Source organism: Uranotaenia lowii, unplaced genomic scaffold (genome assembly GCF_029784155.1).
Source record: "Uranotaenia lowii strain MFRU-FL unplaced genomic scaffold, ASM2978415v1 HiC_scaffold_194, whole genome shotgun sequence".
Classification (NCBI taxonomy): domain Eukaryota; kingdom Metazoa; phylum Arthropoda; class Insecta; order Diptera; family Culicidae; genus Uranotaenia; species Uranotaenia lowii.
The window spans coordinates 12,831-27,692 of NW_026598010.1; the positions used below are offsets into that span (position 1 = coordinate 12,831).

The following is a 14,862-nucleotide window of genomic DNA, read 5'->3' on the forward strand; positions in this document are numbered from 1 at the left end:
GTTGTGGGCTTGTGATATAGTTCAGTTGGCAAGTCTGTTGTCTCCTGAGCCGATGTCCGCGAGTACGAGCCCAAGAGTAAACATCGAACACAGTTGTACCGGATAAGTTTTTCAATAACGATCTGCCAACTGCAACGTTAATAAAGTCGCGAATGCCATAAAGATGGTAAAACGACTATAACCGAAACATAAAAATCATCAGTGTTTCAATCAAACAACCTTATTCACAATCAAATATTTGAAATAATAGGAAAATTGAAACATGTTTTTTTCATAGCTAAATTTTATTTTTGAGAAAAAATATGAAAGAAGATATAGCAGAAAAATTTAAAACAATAATATCTTTTGTCTTACTTTAAAATGTTACCGCTGTTATTTCATCAAATTTGGATACTTCACAAAATTTTTAGACTGGCCCGACACCTCTAGTCCACTCTACGCAACTACTCAATTTACGGACCTTTCTTATTGTTGACTTCTAGGTAGTCACCACTTTGGCACAATTACTCATTTCACAAGTCGGGTCTAGAAGGTTCCGAAACACAAAATGAATTGTCAATCGCACTTTCTCCGGTCGCATCTGCAGCACTGATAAGTCTGCAGTTCGGAGACATGACCCCCAAATGCGTGTCAGACCCTCACAACTCACACCAGAGTACTCGTACCTGATACCCAGGTGAACCACTTCTACCGCACAGTTTTGGCGGATCTGTCTATTTAAGTGGTAGATCTTTAAGCCGTCCATCTGTAATCGCCAGGATTTGCAGACACATTTCCGCCCTGGACCACGAGGAGGTGAAACTACCGGCCCAGAACATCCACCGTCTTGATCACCTGTAGGTATGTACCCGGCACATTTCGACTTGCGGCACGAAGTCTTGGCAGGATGCGTGAAGTTTCTGAAAGAACTTTCGTGTTTCTTGGGTACCGATGCAGCTGCTCCAGCTCCTCCATCTCCAGGCGGCGCTTTTCTCCTGGAAAATTAAGTCTCGCTGCCTCTATCGATGTCGATGATTCTCCATGTTTCGACGGGTGTTTCTACGCGCTTCTCGTCAAACCAGTCGTTCCGTCGAGCAGACTTCGGACGCATCCTGAGGCGCGACTCAAAAGAGGCAGAGCATTACCACTCATAGAGGAGGAACTCCCAAACTCCTGGCAGTCGAAAACCACTCTTTCTCGCTTCTCTTACCGCCAGAATCGCTAGGAGCGCCAGTCACTCTTTGCTCCCTCGGAGGCTCTACGCTCCTCCCAAAGGGGCCTCCCTGGGAGAAATAACTTTGCGTGTGACGATTTAGAATTGCTTCGAGTTAGGTACATATTTGATTGCTTCAAGTAGCTCACCGCTGCTGGCTGGCTGCTGGGGGTGGCTGTGCGACGATGTAAGCAAAACGAATTTTAGACTATTTTTGTACCTAAACAACGTTAACATTATTGCTCTAATTTACATTCAATGTTCATGTAAAACGATTGTCGAAGTTAAGGCTTTCAGATAATATGTTTTACAAAGAAATCGGCCGGTGTTGAAAGAAGTATTGTAAACAAGAACATCCTGCACACTTATCAACCTGAATGGCTTTTAAAAACTTAACGTCCACAGATAATCATTCTGCTTTTAAATCAAAAGGCTTAAGGTTGATGGGACATCAAAATTACGTAGACAGAAAAATTATTGCTTCCCCAGCTATTTTCAAATCTGCAAAAAACATACGATTTTCACCTTTCTAAAAAAGGTCTAGATAAGTGGCAACAATGAATGAAAAAATCAAATGAAAACGTTTGAAAATTTATAGTTTAAGATATATTTCTGATGTCATAACGCATAAAGCACCAAAAACAGTAAGTTTTTGTTTTGTTCGAATAAAATTTTACAATTTTCTGTCAAAAATGATTTTAAAGCTGTAAAGGTGCTGCATACATTTAGGGGTAAAAAATTATCTAGTTTAAATCACCAAAGGTTCATGTTATATTTTTCTGTCAAAAATGATATTAAAACCATAAAGGTGCTGCATACATTTAGGGGTGAAAAATCATCTAGCTTAAATCATAAAAGTTCATGTTATGATAGATGATATTTTGAATTTAACAAACGCGTGAAGTGAACCAATCATAACAGCATATGGAATCAAGATTTAAAAGGTGAATCTTTGGTTTGCATTTTGATGATTTTTTAGCCCAGATTGGTAACTGAATTATTCAAGTAATAAAAAAAAAATGCTGATTTTCCAAAAAAAAAATCACACCAACAGTGTTGATATAGGCAAGGTATGTTATAAAGGCATTGGAAAAATATAAACAAAAAATTAGGTACATCTTTGGCACAATTTTTTTAATTTGAATTTTTTTTTAATGAGAATCAAAATATTTAAAAATCTATCTCACGATGTTAGGAAATTAGTCACCATTATTTTGTTATCATTTAATGATAACTTCACTACATTATATTCAAATAAAAAATAACACCTCTTGATGTGGTATACAAATGTAGCATCTAACCCGGCTGTTGCATAATGCCCCATTTGACGGTTATTCATGAAATAATAGCTACCCGAAGATAATATTTCAAATTTCTTTACAAACTAGAGGCCCCTCATGTGCTTAAATTTTGCATGTAAACTTCACATAACAATCTGCTTATTTGAGCCACTCTACTCAACAAAATAATCAGCGGGGACACGTCCTACCTTTCGTTATTCATATTAAATCATTTCCAAATGACACCGTCGGCGCAAACCAAAACAAACGAACACGAACCAGCCAGATTCCCAGCTCATAACGTTAGTCTTAAAGCGTTCTCCTAGGGAGCGCTCCCGAAGAGCGCTCATTTATCTTTTAGGAGCGGAGCGAGAGGTAAAAAGAACTCCCTAGGAGCATGACATCTTCGAGGCAGATGGTCACTCCTTCTCATTCCTTCACGCCGCTTAAAGAGTGAGAGCAGATTTTAGCTCCGTGGGTGTTTGCTCTCAAATGAATCCGAAGCCTGCCGTCGAGTTCGTTCCACATAACCGATGACGTTATCCGCAACACTGTTGATGGCTGTTTTGATGGTATCCCAACAGTCCTCGAGAGGGGCTTCGTTAAGCTCGCCCTCTGCCGGCAGCGCTACTTCGACCGATTGCGCGTAGTCTGCCGCGACCTCAGGTTGCTTCAGTCGTGCGATATTTAACCGAGGCGGGCGCCGGTTTCGTGTGTTGTTCAATACGGAGAGTTTTGGGCGCATCTTCACCATCACCAGATAGTGGTCTGACTTAATGTTGGCGCCTCGAAAGGATTTGACGTCGATGATGTCAGAGAAGTATCGGCCTTCTATCGAACCTTAGATGATCTTTGATTACGTTTGGTACGGTGATTTTCAGGGAGCGATGGCAAAAAACTATGCTGAATGAAGCCATGTTCAACAAAAGCTAAGCAAAATCAAGCCACGTAGAAAAACCTTAGTGAAGAAGCTGTTCCTAACTCGTGTGTGTTGCCGCAGCTCTGGATGACCATCTTCGAGCGTACGCAACGTGGAGCTCTTCCAGCATACCTCTTGCAGCGCTACAATGTCGAATTTCCGGCTCTTCAAATTCGTTTTAAAAGCACGCAGGTGCTGCCCATGAAATTTAGATATCATGTTTCAAGTTTCCAATCGCTGGTCTCTTTTCGTTGCGTGGTTCTTAGCCGATATCTATCCAAAATTTCTTGCTCATTGTTCGTTGCTTGTATTTTTTCTCGCTGTAACGAGCTTACCACACTATCTCTAAAGACACGCTTGATCATAATGTTCTGCTTAGGAAAATGGATCACAATGGAATAAGAAAAGTTGCTTATAGCATCATTCGTAGCTACCTTACAGGGCGAAAACAGTATGATAAAATAAATAACATGTTGGGACAAATAGAAGTGGGTGTGCCACAAGGTAGTGACGTTGGGCCACTACTTTTTCTTCTATATGTCAATGACTTATGCAACCTGCCATTATATGATAACCCCAGATTATTTGCAGATGACACAGCATTTTTTTATTCAGAGATTTATCGCAATGTCATAATTGTAGATATGCAAAAATACCTAGAGATTCTTGGTAAATACTTTAAAAGCAAAGCTGACCCTTAACCTTTCACCGAACCAAAAAAACGCTAGGAAGCTTCTACATTCATTTGTATGGAAAATAACGCGTTTTCGTTGTTATCTAATAAAATTACATAATATTAATTCTATAAATGAGAGATTTTTTATGTGCTCAAGCATAAATTTAAAGCGCAAAATGTTTAGTCCAGTTTACTTGCTGGCCTTTCAATCTTATCTTTGATAAAACACTAGCTAACCCGGTGTGCTTTGCTACACCACCCAAAAAGAAATGGAATTTTTGGAAATTATTATTATTTAGTTTTTTTTTTGATGGCATAATTTTAAATCAAATTTCAACATAATTCAAAACAAACAACTGTTAAATGAGAGCTGCAACTTCAGTTTAGAAATTCACTACAAAGATAATTTAATTTAATTTCCTGAAAGATCGGAATTTTTTGCTCTGTTTTAATTAGCCTCACTTTTTTTTTTACTATATTGAAATCATCTACATAGATACATATTTACGACGTGTTTCGATCACCGTTTGATTATATTTTGGGATTTTTTTTGTTGATATTGTTCGGTGAAATAAATGACTAGGTGCTTTGTTCTTTACGTTTCGATTTACTTTTACTTTTCAATCATCTTCAGATCTACAATAAAATATTTAAAAAATAATTAAACTTATTATGAAATAAATTACAATACTGCTCGTACACTAATTTCTATTCCCCTATCTATCCGCATGGGGCCACAGAAATAGACTGATCTCGATCAGCTGTTGGCGCAGTGTTTCTTGGTGGTGGTTTTGCTGGTTTGCGTTTCACCCAGCATTCTCGAAGCTTCTGTAGCAGTCCGTCGTACACACATGAAATCTCCTCCGAGTCGCGCTGTAGGTTTACAGCCCGTTCTTGGAGAAGTTTCACGTGTATTGTCTCAGCTGTTTTCCTTCGGCCTTCGTGACTGATTTTCTCCAAGATAGAAGCGTGTTCGAAATCAAATGCACTGAACCAAATCTGGAAATAAAATCTACTGGGTCATTTCAATAATTTTTAAAGTTAATCGCTGAAATACAAAGTAATGATTTATCCTGTACAAGTTATTGGAATTTTCAATAGATTCTGCAAGTGTATTTTGTTGATGAAAAACATACTAAAAATTATAGGAAAATCTAATGAATACCATGAGCTTTATAATCCTAATCAAATGTATCAGAAAATCCATTAATTTTCAAATGTTTATTTTTATATAGAATTTATATTTTGCATTCATGTGTGCATTTTTGTGTAGTGTGTCTTGAATGAATGAAAGAGTTCAGCGCATCAGCTTAAAAAAGTAAAACTAACAATTCCGCAAAACTCCGTGAATTTGGCCGGAAAAACCTTAACAGCAGTGAAAGATTTTCACACCGAGGCCGTCAACGAAGAGAGTGATAAAGGTAAGTGAAAAAACAGATTTAGAGAAATTTCATTTATTTCTAACCCCCGTTAGTTCGACAGATTCCACCATCCGACCGGACAAAAACCGGAGCAGTTCTAGCGGAAACAAGCTGAACACTCCGCCGGAACAACCAGCACCACATCATCAAGAGTCGCAGTCGCAGCAGTAAACTTGGCGGAAGAAAAACATTTGTGTTTTGGTTTTGTTCAAGTGAACAGAACACGACTTCCTGGATCGCACCAAAAGTAATCTACGATGGCTCCTAAATATTCTTCCGAGGTAATCTCTTGGCAGTAAAACAGGTAAAAGTTCGCAATTTTCCTTACATATTTTTTTTTCTTTAAAAGGAGCACCACAGGCGACGAAATCAGGGAATCTGACAGAAGAAAAAGCTATTCCTCTTCGGAAGACCCGAACGTTAAGAATTGCGGGAAAAGGTGCGGATGCAATAGGATTGTTCATTCACCCGAAGTTAACATTTGTTGGCGGTAAAGTTGTAAATTTGTATTATTCAATCATATTTTTAGTTTGTTTTTGTTTTTCAAGGTTGCACTTCGCTGTATCAGCAGAATTTTATCATTCAAGAGTCCCCAGAATAGGCTCCATAGGTTACGAAGACTACCGCGTAGTCCACCTTCTGGTACTAAATTTGTAAATTTTATAAACTTTTATGCTATTAATGTTTAATTTTTTTCAAGGTTAGCTCCCAAACGTAGCGTTGCTTGATCTACTTTGCCAGAAGCACCTTCATTGATACAACAAGGTGGTGGCAGCAAAACTCTAAAATAAGTTCGAACACTTGCTCGGTGATAAATGCTGCAGGGGTATGTAAAAACTTTTACTATGTAGTTATAACCAAAACAGTTCTCTATCTTAATCCTAAATTTGAATTTGTTTCTAAATTTTGTTCTTATATCTCTCTAATGTTTCGTATTTGATTTGAATACAATAGAGGAATTTCAGAGATCAGAATTAAATATAAATAATCGTGATTTCAAAGTAGTCTATGATTCCTTTGAATTCAGCCACAGTATTTGACAAAACTCCAAATACTAGTATTTCACTAGCTACTTGCTAGCACCCTCAGTGGGTTTTTTTTATTTATTAATTGATTTATTCATTGATACTAGTATTTGGGTTTTGCAAACACTGTGGCTGAATACCAAGGAATCATAGACTACTTCGAAATCGTAGTTTTATTTCTCTGTGGTTTCATTCAGCTAAGAGGTTTTTCAAACCTGCTGTTTGAATATAAATAAACAATCAGAATTGAAGTGGAATCTAGTACCGTTTGTAATTTTGAGTCCAAATCTAAAATTGACGGTTCTGAACTATGATAAATTCACTGTAATCTGTAATTAAGATTAGAAAACTGAGAATGGTTCTGTAATCTTATTGGGATAAAAGTTATTTCCCATAAATTTATCATTCAATATGTATTTTTATAATTTTCATGTCGTTATTTTTATTTCTTTTTATTACTATCCAGGTCCACTATGATCGTTCTGCTATGTAGCTTTTCTCTGCTTTTCGAGATTTTTCACATCAATCTGAAGCATCAAAATCAACGGCAGCTGCAGCTCCGCATCAAATACGCGTCAGGTTTTCCGCAGTCATCATATCTGATGGTAAAATGTGTAGATTTATCTTATTTTGTTGTAACATAGTTCTTTATAGGTGAAATTGTAAAATCTAAAGTTTTTGTAATTAATAAAATATTATAATGCTTCAAAGCCAGATGTTTCATTTTTCATAACAAATCAATTTAAAATCGAAAGAAAAATTAAATACATTCATTTCATTGCCTAGAATAATCATTTTTATCAAATTACGACTAAATTACTTTCACTGGAAATTCCTATAAAATTTATCGTAACGCAAAACTATAGTGCGCAAAATTTTGCGCTCACTATAAAAAGTATTGGATTTTCTAGTAGTGCAAAAATACTAGAATTCCCAATACTGTTTATAGCCCGATTTTGCTCAGTGTGCGTGTGCGTTTTGTGTAGCATGTTTTGTTAGGCCCGATGCCGTAGGTTTGCTCTGTGTGTTGCTTTCGTGTTGTTTGAGTCGTTTTTTTAGTGGTTGACTCGTTTGCCCGATGTATTCCCGGGGGCAAGAGCCGCATGGGACAGAGTAAACCACTCCTGTTTGCATGTTTTGGGGTATTTTGTCTTTCAGTTGTGTGAAAAGGTTCGATTTAATTTTATCACAAGGTTTGTGTGCTGCAACGATCGAATTTTGGCGCAGTATTTTGCTGACCTTTTCACTCAGGCATGGAATGTACGGCAACGAGACAAATTTCCCTTGGTCTCGTTCTTCCTGCTGGAACGTGTTGTACAGTGCGTGTACCCGTTTCTTTAGTGTGTTGTTGATCACGGCTTCTGGGTAGTTATTTGTACGGAGAATGTTTTTGACTATTTCGATTGTGTCTTTGCGTTTCTCAACGTCACTTAACTTCAGAGCTCGATCTATTAGCGCTATGGAGGTGTTTTGTTTGTGGGTAAATGGGCTTTCAGATCCGTAATCCAAGTAGCGTCCATTTATTTGTTTTGGGTACCAAATTTTGTTAATTTTGTTTTGTTCTCTCGATAATGTTAGGTCTAAGAAACGTATAGATTTATTGTTTTCTTTCTCGAGGGTGAAATTAATGCTTGAAAGAGTCTGGTTGAAGGTTTCCAGAACCACAGGTATATGATTTTCATCACCCACAACAAAACAGTCGTCAACGTAGCGCCTGTAAAATGTGAGAGGAACGTTTTCAGTTTTTAGTTGTTCGATACTTTCTCGTTCGACTCTCTCCATTAGCAGGTTCGCCACCGATGCTGATAACGGGCTTCCCATTGGTACTCCATGTATTTGTTCGAAAAACTTACCCTTGTATTGGAAGAACGATGATTCCAATACAGTCTTAACGGCTTGATTGAAGCTTCCCCATGGTATTGTGGTGTGTTTCCTTATTTCATTCCATTTTTGTTCGATGCACTCATACACTTCTATCACGGGAACATTGGTATAGAGAGATACCACATCCAATGAGAACATCACATGTCCATCTGGAACCTGGATTCCTGATATCTCGTCCGAAAATTGAAAGCTGCTGCGTATGTGGTATTCCGATTTCCCAACCACATTGTTGAGGATGCCGGAGATAAATTGTGCCATTGTGTATGTGGCACAGCTGATCGTCGACACAATCGGTCTAAGCGGACGCTCTGGTTTGTGTATTTTCGGCAAACCGTAGATTCTAGGTGGATGGCAATGGTTAACGGTTAGTTTTTTCTGTGTAAAGCGGTTGATGTGCTGGTCTTCGGCCCACGTAGCGATCATGTTGTTGATTTTTTTGAGGATTTTTGTTGTGGGGTCTTTTGCGATGGGTTTGTACGTGTTTATATCCGAAACAAGCGCGGACATTTTTTGCTCGTATTCAGTTTTCAGCATCAACACGATTTTGTTACCTTTGTCTGCTCTTACTTACTTACTTACTTAATGATCCCGCGCCGATCCTCCGGTGCATAGGGCCGTGGTAAAAGACCTCCACTGTTGACGATCCGGAGCCAGTGTCTTCACCTGGTCCCAGTCAAGATTCTCGTCGACAGTTCGGATTTCAGCGGCTAGGCTTCGCCGCCACGAATTTCTGGGTCTGCCTCTTCTTCGATGACCTTCTGGATTCCAATCTAGCGCCTCTCTGCAAATCTCGTTTTCATCTTTTCGCAGCGTGTGCCCAATCCATCTCCACTTACGTTCCCGAATCTCGATTTCTAGCGCCTTTTGATGACACCGGCGATGTAGTTCCTCATTCGAGATCCAGTTGCCAGGCCACCAAGCGCGGATGATATTCCGCAGGCAGCGGTTTACAAATACTTGCAGTTTACGCGTCGTTACCGCATATGTGCACCAAGTTTCGCACCCGTACAGCAATACGGATTTGACGTTTGAGTTGAAGATTCGGATTTTTGTTCGTAGAGAGATCTGGCGTGACCGCCAGATGTTTCGGAGACTCGCAAACGCAAATCGGGCCTTTCTGATCCGTGTTTCGATGTCTTTTCTGGTACCACCATCAGGCGTAATCTGGCTACCAAGATACTGGAAGCACTCCACTTTCTCAACTTGTTGCCCAGCTACCATGAAACTGGAGGGATCTCCTGTGTTGATCTCCATCGACTTGGTCTTTCCGACATTGACTTTGAGACCTGCTGCCTTGGAACTTTCGGTGAGGTCGTCGAGTTTGCTCTGCATATCTGGTTGTGTTTGGGCGAGCAAAACAATATCGTCAGCCAGGTCAAGGTCGTTCAGTTGCTCCATTGTTGAAGGATTCCACGGCAATCCTCGGTTCGGTGCACAGTCAATCGATCCAATCAGAATCTCATCCATTACGATTAGAAAAAGTAGCGGTGATAGAATACATCCTTGTCTCACTCCAGCAGTTACCGGGATTGGTTCGGACAAGACACCGTCGTGCAAGACCTTGCACGAAAATGCCTCATACTGTGCTTCGATGAGATGGACTAGTTTCTCTGGGACCCCTCGTCGCCTTAGAGCCGCCCAGATGTTTTCATGGTTAAGTCGGTCGAATGCTTTTTCGAAATCAACGAACACCAGCAGAAGAGAGTCCTGGAATTCGTTGATTTGTTCCAGTATGATTCGTAGCGTTGTGATGTGGTCCACACATGATCGTCGAGATCGGAATCCAGCTTGTTGCCGTCGGAGTGTAGCGTCTATTTTCTCCTGGATCCTGTTCAGAATCACTTTGCAGAGTACTTTGAGGGTTGTACAGATCAACGTTATGCCTCGCCAGTTACCGCACTCTGTCAGGTCTCCTTTCTTCGGGACCTTTACGAGGATACCCTGCATCCAGTCGGCCGGGAATGTTGCAGTATCCCAGATGTCAGCGAAAAGACGGTGCAACATTTGTGCTGATAGGGCAGGGTCGGCTTTCAGCATTTCAGCAGGGATGCAATCGATCCTAGGTGCTTTGTTGGATTTCATGTTTTTGATTGCCGCTTCTATTTCAGCCAGCGAGGGCGCTTCCGAGTTGACGCCATTTATGCGACTTACTGTTGGCGCTTCAAGCTGCGGGTTCTGTTGGCCATCGCTATTCGTGACTCGGAAGAGTTGTTCGAAGTGCTCAGTCCATCGTTTGAGCTGATCTGTTCGATCGGTCAATAACTGACCTGCTCGGTCTTTTAGCGGCATTCTTGCATTAGTCCTTGCACCACTGAGGCGGCGAGAAATGTCATAAAGTAATCGGATATCTCCATTGGCGGCGGCTCTTTCTCCCTCTTCGGCTAGGGAGTTTGTCCAGGCTCTCTTGTCTCGTCTACAAGCTCGTTTAACTGCCTTTTCCAGCTCCGCATATCGTAAGCGGGCGGCTGCTTTGGCTGACCCGGTACATGCCTGCTCAATTCCGACTTTCGCCTTTCTCCGATCATCGACCATCCTCCAAGTTTCATCCGACATCCATTCACTCCTTCTTCCACAAACTTTACCGAGAGTACCATGGCTCGTCGTGATAAAGGCATTCTTGATTCCACACCACTGTTCTTCGACTGTTCCGTCTGTCGGCAGCTCCGAGGCTCGGGATTCTAGCTGTTCAACGTATGCCCTTTTCACCTCTGGATTCTCCAACCGGCGGACGTCGTATCGACACCCGACTTTCTCCTCGCGCCGTTGGACACGCGCAACTCTCAGTCGTATCTCGCCAAGGACGAGGTGATGGTCAGATGCAATGTCTGCGCTTCGCTTGTTGCGGACATCAAGAAGGCTCCTTCTCCATTTTCGGCTGATGCAGATGTGGTCAATTTGATTTTCTGTTCGGCCATCTCGGGATACCCAAGTGACCTTATGTGCTGGTCGATGGGGGAAGAGCGATCCACCGATCACCATGTTGTTGTTGCCACAAAATTCTACAAACAGCTCTCCGTTTTCGCTCATCTGTCCTAGGCCATGGCGCCCCATGATGTGCTCAAGGTCCTGATTGTCGGAGCCAATCTTTGCGTTGAAGTCGCCCAAATGGATTTGAATGTCACCCTTCGGAATTCTCTCAACCACGCTGTTCAATTGACTGTAAAACTGCTCTTTCTCCTGCAAGTCGGCAACGTCAGTTGGCGCATAACACTGGACCATTGTAAGGTTTCTAACCCGTGTTCTGAATCTGGCTACGATTATTCTTTCGTTTATCGGTTCCCATCTAATGAGGGCCGCGTAGGCCTGCGGGCTTAACAGGAAACCAACTCCTCGTTCCCGAGTAGCATGTTCTCCTCGTATGCCAGAGTAAAGCAGGACTTGCCCGGATTGTGTCTTGTGTTCTCCAGTATTAGGCCAACGGACTTCGCTCAGTCCCAGAATTTCAAGCTTGAGGCGGCTAGCCTCTCTAGCAAGTTGTTCCAGTTTGCCTTGTTGGGCAAGGGTTAAAACATTCCAAGTTCCAATTCGTGTCCGTGTTTTCATGCTAAAAGTCGTCGCCAAAGTTCCAGGTCGGTCATTTCTTTCGGATTCCGTAACAATTTCAAATCGGGAGCAGTAGGTTGTTAGCCTAAAGTCCCTATCCCGCGATGGGGCTGCAATCTTGGACTTAGCTGGTGGGAGCCGCATTTCATAAATTCAGCCGCTTGCTGCAAGACAGACGCTGTTTGAGCCGCCCCTGACCTGGAGAACAGACGCTCGGTTGTTGTTGCACGCCGCCCCTGACCTGGGGAACAGACGCGTGCGGCCACCTTCTCAGTCTGCATGCGACCAAAGCATCCACCGGGGTTGGGTACCCGATCTCCGCTTAGGTTACTCGCACCCCAGCCGGCACCGCGGGGAGGTAGAGATAGGAGTTGTGAATAAGAGGTGATATGACCACTATGGGGTCTCGTGTTGCACATTATCCACCGTTTACCAGCCACATATGTCTGCTCTCGTCACACATATTTCTGGATGCTCTCGAAGATATTTTCTACTTTGTATGATGTCGTGGTGGATCCAATTGTTTTCCTTGGAGCGTGGTTGGTGTTGGTAACTTAAGTAGTTAGAGATGGCCGTACAAATCTCGGCTCGGATGTCATCTGCATTTGGTTTCTTTTTTATTGCATCCTCAACTCCGGCGATGAACTGTACGTACGGTGTTGCTTGTTTCTCCTGGATGTTGAAGTTTGGTCCTAGCGATAACGTTCTCTCCAGGAATTCCGGTATTTCGATTGCGGTTATATTCTCTATCCATTCCGTTTGATGATTCATTTCCTGGATTTTTGTTTTCTTCAACTTGTCAAGTTTCCTTAACTCGGTCGATTTTGTTGTGTTAAAAACAGCTGCTGCCTTTCTTTTTATCTGCTGTTCGATGTATGTCCAATCAGGTGGTTCTACTGATTCTGTTAGCTGGTCGTTGATGTATTGTTTGCCTTTCTTTAGCTTCTCCATTGTTCGTTTCGTGTCAGCTACTGATATGCTGATCATTCGGATTTTTTGGCGGTGTTCTAATCTCTTTAACTCCTCGAATGATGTTTTGTTTTCTACATAAATCGGAATTTTGTAGTCTAAACACTTTGGGATTAGCTTGCACTTTCTACAGTTTAACAGGAACTTCAGTCGATTTTTCATTTTCGCCATTTTGATGGTCGTCTTCAGTAGTTTTTTCGTCAGATTTCCTGTATATATTCCATACTTGGCTGCGATCTTTCTCACGAAGAACATCGCGGTAGTCAGTTTCTTGATCAAAATGAAATTTTCGACGTGTTTCGATCACCGTTTGATTATATTTTGGGATTTTTTTTGTTGATATTGTTCGGTGAAATAAATGACTAGGTGCTTTGTTCTTTACGTTTCGATTTACTTTTACTTTTCAATCATCTTCAGATCTACAATAAAATATTTAAAAAATAATTAAACTTATTATGAAATAAATTACAATACTGCTCGTACACTAATTTCTATTCCCCTATCTATCCGCATGGGGCCACAGAAATAGACTGATCTCGATCAGCTGTTGGCGCAGTGTTTCTTGGTGGTGGTTTTGCTGGTTTGCGTTTCACCCAGCATTCTCGAAGCTTCTGTAGCAGTCCGTCGTACACACATGAAATCTCCTCCGAGTCGCGCTGTAGGTTTACAGCCCGTTCTTGGAGAAGTTTCACGTGTATTGTCTCAGCTGTTTTCCTTCGGCCTTCGTGACTGACACGCATTTGATTTCGAACACGCTTCTATCTTGGAGAAAATCAGTCACGAAGGCCGAAGGAAAACAGCTGAGACAATACACGTGAAACTTCTCCAAGAACGGGCTGTAAACCTACAGCGCGACTCGGAGGAGATTTCATGTGTGTACGACGGACTGCTACAGAAGCTTCGAGAATGCTGGGTGAAACGCAAACCAGCAAAACCACCACCAAGAAACACTGCGCCAACAGCTGATCGAGATCAGTCTATTTCTGTGGCCCCATGCGGATAGATAGGGGAATAGAAAGTAGTGTACGAGCAGTATTGTAATTTATTTCATAATAAGTTTAATTATTTTTTAAATATTTTATTGTAGATCTGAAGATGATTGAAAAGTAAAAGTAAATCGAAACGTAAAGAACAAAGCACCTAGTCATTTATTTCACCGAACAATATCAACAAAAAAAATCCCAAAAGATACATATTTAGTATCAAAATAACGTTACATTTCGCTCCGTTTATCTGAAGTTTTCGAGATTAAAAGGAGAGTCTCACATTACAGCCTCTGTAACGTAATATGGTCTCTATTGGGGATTTTTTTTTATTATCTGACAATTTGCGCCGGGGGTCTTCAGATTTTCCCCAAAATTGAAAATTGGGTTCATTTTTGCGACTTAAAAACACATGTATTTTTTCAGATTTCTAACATTTTTATTTTTTGAGTTAGCTTCGGTTAGATTTTTTTGTCAATAAAAAATAACCATTTTTCAAAGCTACATAACTCTGTTGTTTCTCAACGGAAATTATAAAATAGCACATCAAAATGCATTGAAATTTTATCAGCTTTCCAAATATAATAGTTGAAAAAAATTAAATAATGACCTTCAACATGAAAAGTTGTAAATAAACTTTAAATGGTGTCTAAAAGTATCGTCTGCACCACCGAATATTTTGCAAAAAATATCTTTGTGTAGCTCGATTCATGATGCAACTTTCATCTGAAGACACCAAAGTGGGCCATTAACACCTTGAAGAGTTATGAAAGAAATAATGACAATAAATCTCTTTTTTTGCATCGAAAACAAACAATGGTGGAACAACTGCACTTGCATATGGAGATAGCAAGCACTTCTAACAACATGGAAACAAAAGAACTTACCAAAGCAGGTAAAAAACACAACTTTTTCGTGCTTTGTAGAGTGTTTGCAGCAAAACTGACCTTAAATTTTAACCAAAATTCTG

The 14,862-nt window shown here is 40.8% G+C and overlaps 1 long non-coding RNA gene across 1 annotated transcript; it reads left to right on the forward strand.

The window, feature by feature from the left end:
* Positions 1-5,352: 5,352 nt before the first annotated feature.
* On the forward strand, positions 5,353-7,150 carry LOC129759573 (uncharacterized). Its single transcript, XR_008740192.1, has 6 exons — positions 5,353-5,488; positions 5,542-5,769; positions 5,838-5,978; positions 6,037-6,130; positions 6,194-6,314; positions 6,980-7,150. It is a non-coding gene; the product is annotated as an uncharacterized LOC129759573 (long non-coding RNA).
* The last annotated feature ends 7,712 nt before the right edge of the window (positions 7,151-14,862 follow it).